The sequence below is a fragment of the Aquarana catesbeiana genome, linkage group LG07, assembly GCF_042186555.1.
Source record: "Aquarana catesbeiana isolate 2022-GZ linkage group LG07, ASM4218655v1, whole genome shotgun sequence".
Taxonomy (NCBI): domain Eukaryota; kingdom Metazoa; phylum Chordata; class Amphibia; order Anura; family Ranidae; genus Aquarana; species Aquarana catesbeiana.
Window position 1 is genome coordinate 259,625,823 of NC_133330.1, and position 8,741 is coordinate 259,634,563.

General features: G+C 48.8%; 1 pseudogene; it reads right to left on the reverse strand.

Annotated features, from left to right (window-relative positions):
* Positions 1-2,882, reverse strand: part of LOC141102969 (dimethylaniline monooxygenase [N-oxide-forming] 2-like) — a 135,006-nt pseudogene extending 132,124 nt beyond the window's left edge.
* Positions 2,883-8,741: the final 5,859 nt, after the last annotated feature.

The window sequence follows — 8,741 nt, forward strand, 5'->3', positions numbered from 1 at the left end:
TTTCTTCTGTGCCCTGTCTAGAGAACCCCTCTTCTCCCTCCAAGCTTGAATGACTGAGTATTTCTTCATGCATGCGTGTAACTATACATGAGATACATGAGTGTATGTGTGTGTACATGTCCATGTGTGTACGCATGTATGTGTTTATGTGCATGTGGGTTTGCATGTATGTATGTGCATCTGTGTATGTATACGTGCATTTATGTGTTCATGCATGTTTGTGTCCATGTGTATGTGTACATGTATGTATCTATGAATGCATGTTTGTATGTGTGTATGAATTTATGTGCATGTGTGTATGTATGTATGCATGTATATGTGTGCGTGTGTGCATATCCATGCATGCATGTATACATGCCTTTATGTGTGCATGTCCATGTGTGTATGTATGCATACATATGTGTACATGTGTGTATGTGCATGTGCATCTATGCATGTTTGTATGTGTGTATGCATGTATGCGTTTATGTACATGTGTGTGTGCATGCATGTATATACAGTATGTGTGTATGTATGCGTGCATGTCCATGCGTGTATGTATATATGCATTTATGTGTGAAACGACAGGTTGAAAATAAGTAAGGAGCTTCAAATAGTTGCTGCTGGTTACATAGTGAAGGTGCCTAGCCATCCGAGCCGATCCGCCCTATATGCTCACTATGCAAGCTGCGTAGGGCCCTGCTGCTGTGGGGGGGGGCCCAAGGGAGGATTGGCTCTGCTCTCGGTGCTCCAATCTGCCCAGCTGCCCCCCTCAACAATCAGCATGTTGCCGGTGAGAGGAGGAGAGAGAATGACAATATCAGATTCGCCAGCACCCACCCCACCCCCCCCCGCTGGCAGCTGAAGAGGGGAGAAGGGAACATGAGATTGCACATTTTCACTAGCACCATCACCCCCCCCCGGTTATCGGATGGCTGCTGGAGAGAGGAGGAGGAAAGAAAGCATGAAGAGATTTCTTTCGCCTTGGTTAATGCTCTCTGCTTATCTATCCCTGCGGAGGCAGAGCCTAATGTCTGCTGCAGGATTAGCTGGGACTGTGATTGGGCAGGACAGGGCCAGGGGGAGTGGCCAGCTCATTGACAGTACACATGGACACAGACAGGGTAAGTCACAAATATTTAATGTGTGCTGCTGACTGTGCCCCCTGTGCTGCCTGTACATTTTAGTGGGACTTTATTTATCTCCTTCTTCTTGGATAGGACACCCTAAGCCCACTTTCACACTGTGTCGCCACCGGCATCAGCGGTAAAGCGGCACTATTTTTAGCGCCGCTTTACTGTCCTTTTAGTGGCGCTATTCGGCCACTAGCGGGGGGGTATTAACCCCCCCCCGCTAGCAGCCGAAAAGGGGTTAAATCCGCCCGCAACAGTGGTATCGCATAGCTGCCCCATTGATTTCAATGGGGAGGAGCATTGGAGGCGCGGGCTTTCACACTGGAGTGAATGGAGCCGCTTTTTTCAGGCGCTATTAAAGCGCTATTTTTAGCGCTGTAGCGCCTGAAAAACTACTGCAGTGTGAAAGGGGTCTTACGCCTTGTACCCACGAGCGGACTTTTCGATGGACTAGGTCCGACAGTCTTTCTGACGGACTTTGCAGCTGTCAGGGATCTACCAGCACCAGACCGGGGCACTTGCATTCGCCTATGCGCCGGCGCGCTTCTGTTCAGACATCAAGCTGCTGTACATCAGCGCGGCGCTCGGGCGCGCGCGGGTGCGTGCGCGCGTTCACGCGTGCACGGGCGCGCGCGCGCTCGCGTTAGCGCCGGTTTGGCGCCATTTAGCACATAAAAGTTCCCCTGTTCCATGAGAACATCGCTGCTTCGTCTCAGCTCTGTGAACCTGTTTGAACCTGTATCCTGATTGTCTGCTACCTGATTTGACCCGGCTTGTTTGACCATCCGACCTGCTCCAACCCCGATCCGGCCTGCCTGACTACTCTTCTGTCTGTATCTACTACCGTTGCCGACCCTTGCCTGTTCACCGACTCTGCCTTGCCTGCTGTTATTATCTGTGCCAGCTACCTGCCGACCCGGACTGTCTGACTCTGCTTGTGCCTGCCGTTCACTTGCTGTTGCACCTTCAGCTTCAGCTTCAGTGATCTCTTCCTCCAGTGTGTCAAGCCTGCTGCCGTTCCAGTCTCCTCTCACCTGCAACCCAGCCATCCAGTGTGTCAAACCTGCTGCCGTTCCAGTCTCCTCTCACCTGCAACCCAGCCATCCAGTGTGTCAAGTCTACTGCTGTTCCAGTCTCCACTCACCTGCAGCCCTGCCATCCCAGGAGGGATCTCTGCCTCCACATCAGAGACTATACAGGCACTCCTACCCCACTGCGCTCAGGAGACCACTGTCCCCATTCCAGTGGCTCCTGAACCAGCTTTGTATGAGAGGTCTTCTCCTACAGTCAGGCTCTCCTACCAGGTACCTTACAGTACGAAGCAGCCATGACTGAGCCTGCAGGAGATACCTCTCCTTTGAAAGAAATATGTACCCACCTTGCGGCCCTCACTCAAGCCGTACAATCCCTCCAGGATAACTACAACAGATTGGAGGGACAAGTCCAGAACCTAGCAGGGCCTAACCCCCTGGCCTCCTCTTCAGCCGCAACCCCGGCTCAGACGGCTCCTGGTCCTTCTGTTGTAATGCTTCCACCTGAACCAAAGGTTCCCACTCCTGATAGATTCCCTGGAGACCGGTCCAAGTTCCGGGCCTTTCGCAACGCCTGCAAGCTCTTCTTCGCGTTACAGCCCCGAACTTTTTCACTGGAGGCCACCAAAGTGGGGTTCGTGATCTCCCTCTTACAAGGGGAACCTCAGACCTGGGCTCATCGTCTACTTGAGGGGGACTCAGCACTAACCCAGTCTTTATCATCTTTCTTTGAAGCCATGGCACAAATTTACGAGGACCCTCAACAGACTGCAACAGCTGAATCAGCACTGTTCACGCTCCAGCAAGGTCGCAGACCTGCGGAAGACTATATCATGGACTTTAGACGTTGGAGTGCGGACACTCAGTGGAATGATGCGGCCCTGCGTCATCAGTTCCGCTTGGGTCTGTCTGAAGGTTTAAAGGACGAACTTGCCCGAGTGGGTGTACCAAACACTCTTGAAGCATTAATTAATCTGACTATTCAAATTGACCGGCGAATCCGGGAACGTCGTTCTGAACGATCCGCTTTGCAATCCCGCCCGATGTGGATGACAGCCAGAGCACCACTCCCGACAGCACGCTACTTACCCCCATCCAGTTCAAATCCAGCCAATGCTATGCCTGACTCTGCAGAGCCTATGCAATTAGGACTGATGCGACCTGCCTTATCGCCTGAAGAACGGGCCCGACGCCGGCAACTCAATCTGTGCCTCTACTGCGGTGGGACTGGGCACTATGTCCTGAACTGTCCAGTCAAGTTAAGTAAGTGCCCATCTTCTGTGTATACCAGTCTTTCTGCTCTGTCTGCGAACTCTACCCACATTGCCATTCCTCTGTCTTTACAGCTGCAAGAAGGGACTATAACGATCAACGCCATCATTGATTCCGGAGCATGCAGTTGCTTTATTGACTCAAACTTTGCCAGCCAGCATAACATCCCATTACGAACCAAGACCCATGGACTCGCTGTGTTTCTAGCTGATGGTTCCCGCATCAGATCGGGACAAGTAACCCAAGAAACCCTGCCTCTGCCTGCTTCTACTTCCTCCCAACACAAGGAACTACTGGTTCTTGATGTCATCTCCTCCCCTATGTTTCCCATCATCCTGGGCATTCCTTGGCTGCAGGCCCACAACCCATACATTCATTGGACATCTGGAGAAGTGAAATTCTCATCTTCTTACTGTCTTGAACACTGTTTTAAGAAAGATTCGGATTCCTCATCTACCCTACTTTGTTTAGACATCGACCAGAAACTTTGCCAGGTCATACCTAAACAATATCATGAATTCATTGATGTTTTTAGTAAAAAGGGGGCAGACTCTCTTCCACCTCATCGCCCCTACGATTGCCCCATTGAATTGCTGCCAGGATCCGAAATACCATTCGGACGCATTTTTCCACTATCTGAGAAGGAACAGGAAGTACTAAAAACATATATAGATGAGAACCTGGCCAAAGGTTTTATACGCCACTCTACCTCTCCAGCTGGTGCCGGAATATTTTTTGTCACCAAAAAGGACAAGTCGCTCCGGCCGTGTATCGACTATCGTGAACTAAACAAGATCACGGTCAAAAATCGGTATCCTCTACCTTTGATACCTGAACTTTTTCAAAAATTAAGGACTGCCGTCATTTTCACCAAACTTGACCTGAGAGGGGCTTATAATTTAATCCGTATCCGGGCTGGACATGAGTGGAAGACAGCATTCCGAACCCGATTCGGGCATTATGAATACCTGGTCATGCCCTTTGGACTCTGCAACGCCCCTGCAACCTTTCAACACCTGATTAACGACGTCCTCAGGGACTTTCTAGATGTATTTGTAATTGCATACTTGGACGATATCTTGATTTTTTCAGAATCCCGTGAATTGCATCAGGAGCATGTCCGCAGGGTGTTGGGTCATCTCCGCTTACACAGTCTGTACGCTAAAGCGGAGAAATGTGAGTTCGAACAACAGAGCATCCAATTCCTGGGGTTAATCATCTCCGCAACAGGCATCAAGATGGACCCACAAAAAGTGTCCGCTGTTCTGGACTGGCCGGTACCCTTGGACAAGAAGGGAGTTCAGCGGTTTGTGGGGTTTGCAAACTTCTACAGAAAGTTCATCAGGGGGTTCTCAGCCATAATTGCACCCATCACGCAGTTAACCAAACAGAATATCCGTTTCTCCTGGAACCAACTTGCCCAAGACGCCTTCGAAAATCTCAAAAGACTGTTTACTTCAGCACCTATCCTCAGTCACCCTGAACCATCCCTACCGTTTATTTTAGAGGTTGATGCCTCCGAGATTGCGGTAGGTGCGATTCTTTCACAGCGCAAAGGTAGCAAAGAGATAATGCATCCTGTAGGGTTCTTCCTGCGGAGAAGAATTATGACGTTGGTGACCGAGAGCTTCTCGCTATTAAAACTGCTCTAGAAGAATGGAGGTACCTGTTGGAAGGGGCTATGCATCCAGTACTAATTTATACTGACCATAAAAACCTAGAGTACTTACGATCTGCCAAACGACTGAAGCCGCGACAAGCCCGCTGGGCTCTGTTTTTCTCACGTTTCTCCTTCCATATCACGTACCGCCCAGGCTCTAAAAATATCAAACCGGATGCATTATTACGTATGCATGACAATCCTAAGGACTTATCTACTCCTGACACCATCTTACCCGCAAACAGTTTTTTACTGCTGCAAAAAGATTTATTTTCCCTGATTAAGGAAGCATCCTCTGAATCAGCCAGGCCTACTGGAATTTCTTTAGTAAGTAGAGATGGTCTGTTCTGGAAAGGAAGCCAAATTTTTGTTCCTGAAGACATTCGGGTCAAGGTTTTAACACTTCTCCACGACCATCCATTGGCAGGCCACTTTGGAGTCCGCAAGACCCTGGAACTAGTGCAGCGTACATTCTGGTGGCCCAATCTGAAAGACTTTTGTGAAAAGTATGTTAGTTCCTGTCCCATCTGCATCCAGAATAAGTCATCCAGGAATCGAGCTTGGGGCCTATTGAAACCATTGCCTGTACCCGACAGACCATGGAAAATGATTTCTATGGACTTTATTGTGGAACTTCCATGTTCTGAAGGATGCTCAGCCATCTTTGTAGTTGTGGACCGTCTAACCAAAATGGCTCATTTTCTACCTTTAAGGGGAACCCCGTCTGCCACCGAAACTGCTCGCATATTTATCAAGGAGATCATCAGACTTCATGGAGTACCTGTAAACATAGTTTCTGATAGAGGGGTTCAATTCACTTCACGTTTCTGGAGATCCCTGTGTGAAACCCTAAAGATTGAATTGGCCTTATCCTCGGCCTATCATCCTCAAACGAACGGTCAGACAGAAAGGACTAATCAGACCCTGGAACAATACATCAGATGCTTCACATCATTCACACAAGATGATTGGGTATCTCTACTACCCTTAGCAGAATTTGCCTACAATAATGCCAAACATTCTGCCACCGGTCAATCTCCCTTTTTCGCCAATTATGGCTTTCACCTAACCTTTCTACCTGATTTCCTTTCAGAGTCTTCGGTTCCAGCAGTACAAAGTACAGTGGAGTTCCTCAGTCACAACAGCCGGTTGTTACAGGAAACGGTGTCCAAGGCTCAGGCAGATGGTAAGAGAATCTTCGACCGGAAAAGAAGGGGGGAGCTGAACTTGCAAATTGGCGACCAGGTATGGCTTTCTACTGTTAATATCAAATTAGCATGTCCTTCTAAGAAGTTGGCACCTAGATTCATGGGACCCTTTCCAGTCAAAAGGAAAATCAATGAAGTATCTTATGAATTGACTTTACCTGATTCATTTAAAATTCATCCAGTATTCCATGTATCTCTGCTCAAACCTGCTGTACCTGATCCCTTTCCTGCTAGGGGCACAAGACCCCCTGAACCTGTTGTAATTAATGGCAGCGAGGAATTTGAGGTTGAGGCTATCCTTGATTGTAGAAGAAGGCAAGGGCAAAACCAATTCTTAATCAAGTGGAAAGGCTATGGCCCAGAAAGTAACTCGTGGGAACCGGACAGTAATGTGCATGCCAGGCGTTTAGTGCGCGCTTATTTTTCTACTCATCCTGAGAAGAAGAGGTTGTTGGGCATCCGGAGGCTGCCCCTTGGGGGGGGGCAATGTCAGGGATCTACCAGCACCAGACGGGGGCACTTGCATTCGCCTATGCGCCGGCGCGCTTCTGTTCAGACACGGCATCAAGCTGCTGTACATCAGCGCGGCGCTCGGGCGTGCGCGGGTGCGTGCGCGCGTTCACGCGTGCACGCGCACGGGCGCGCGCGCGTTCGCGTTAGCGCCGGTTTGGCGCCATTTAGCACATAAAAGTTCCCCTGTTCCATGAGAACATCGCTGCTTCGTCTCAGCTCTGTGAACCTGTTTGAACCTGTATCCTGATTGTCTGCTACCTGATTTGACCCGGCTTGTTTGACCATCCGACCTGCTCCAACCCCGATCCGGCCTGCCTGACTACTCTTCTGTCTGTATCTACTACCGTTGCCGACCCTTGCCTGTTCACCGACTCTGCCTTGCCTGCAGTTATTATCTGTGCCAGCTACCTGCCGACCCGGACTGTCTGACTCTGCTTGTGCCTGCCGTTCACTTGCTGTTGCACCTTCAGCTTCAGCTTCAGTGATCTCTTCCTCCAGTGTGTCAAGCCTGCTGCCGTTCCAGTCTCCTCTCACCTGCAACCCAGCCATCCAGTGTGTCAAGCCTGCTGCCGTTCTAGTCTCCTCTCACCTGCAACCCAGCCATCCAGTGTGTCAAGTCTACTGCTGTTCCAGTCTCCACTCACCTGCAGCCCTGCCATCCCAGGAGGGATCTCTGCCTCCACATCAGAGACTATACAGGCACTCCTACCCCACTGCGCTCAGGAGACCACTGTCCCCATTCCAGTGGCTCCTGAACCAGCGTTGTATGAGAGGTCTTCTCCTACAGTCAGGCTCTCCTACCAGGTACCTTACAGCAGCGTAGGTCCGCCGAACTTTCAAACGAACGGACTTGGACACACATGATCACACCATAGTCTGACAGATTCTTAGGTGTTGACGTACAACCGGACTAAAATAAGGAAATTGATAGCCAGTAGCCAAAAGCTGCCCTAGTGTCGGTTTTAGTCCGTCAGACTAGCATACAGATGAGAACAAGAATTCGGAAGGGAACCAGTGTTAGAGCTTGCCCGGGGATCATTGCCACATCCCAAATAAGGAAAGAAACCAAAAGGAAAATGTGCCCCAAGGGGGATAATAAGGGCAGTGTGTCACCGGGGAATGGATGGATGGTGCAAACGTCAAATACCCAAATGTGGTTAAAAATTTATAACAAAAGTTTATTGAATACACAATATACAAAACATCTATGATATAAGATTACATGAGTAGAAGAGACAATGAACAATAGTAATCAAACTGCTGAGGTGCATTGGTATGTCCTCCCAGCAAATTCAAGGATGACCTGCTGGGGTGAGAATACGGCAGCACATAATACTCTACATGTTTCGGAATATAGAGAGATTGTGTTCCCTCTATATAGTGTATTTCCTTCTTCAGGAGTTTTGGGGGAGCAGTTTTGATATTTTTCTAGAAAAAAGAAAAAGGGATATATATATATAAAGGTGTAGATCAGTCAATGTATTTAGCACCAACATAGGGTATAAAATCATTATGTCTAGAAGTATAAGAGATTGTTAGACTACAAACAAGGCATGAGGACAGAACAAAATCTCAGACTGAGCAAACATATGTGTATAAATGTACTCACTGAGCATACGACTCTTCAGCATATATACTGTACACAAGTATACCAAGAGAAGGACTCCCACTTCCTAGAGTCCAGAGGATTACATCAATTTGTTAAGAATCCAAATATTGGATATGGTTTGATGGATGAAAAACCCGAAAAGGAGAGTGTAAGATGATTTGCAGATTCTGGCCTTGATAATGATCCCCGCAGAGACGGCAAGCCAGGGCTCACAAGAGCCACCACTGCTGGGCGGACTGCACACACATCTACAGAGTCAGAGACAAGGAAGGGGGGGGGTTTAAGAAGTATGTATCTCATATTGGAAACATTGAGCTAGTGAGATTTTTGTATGCA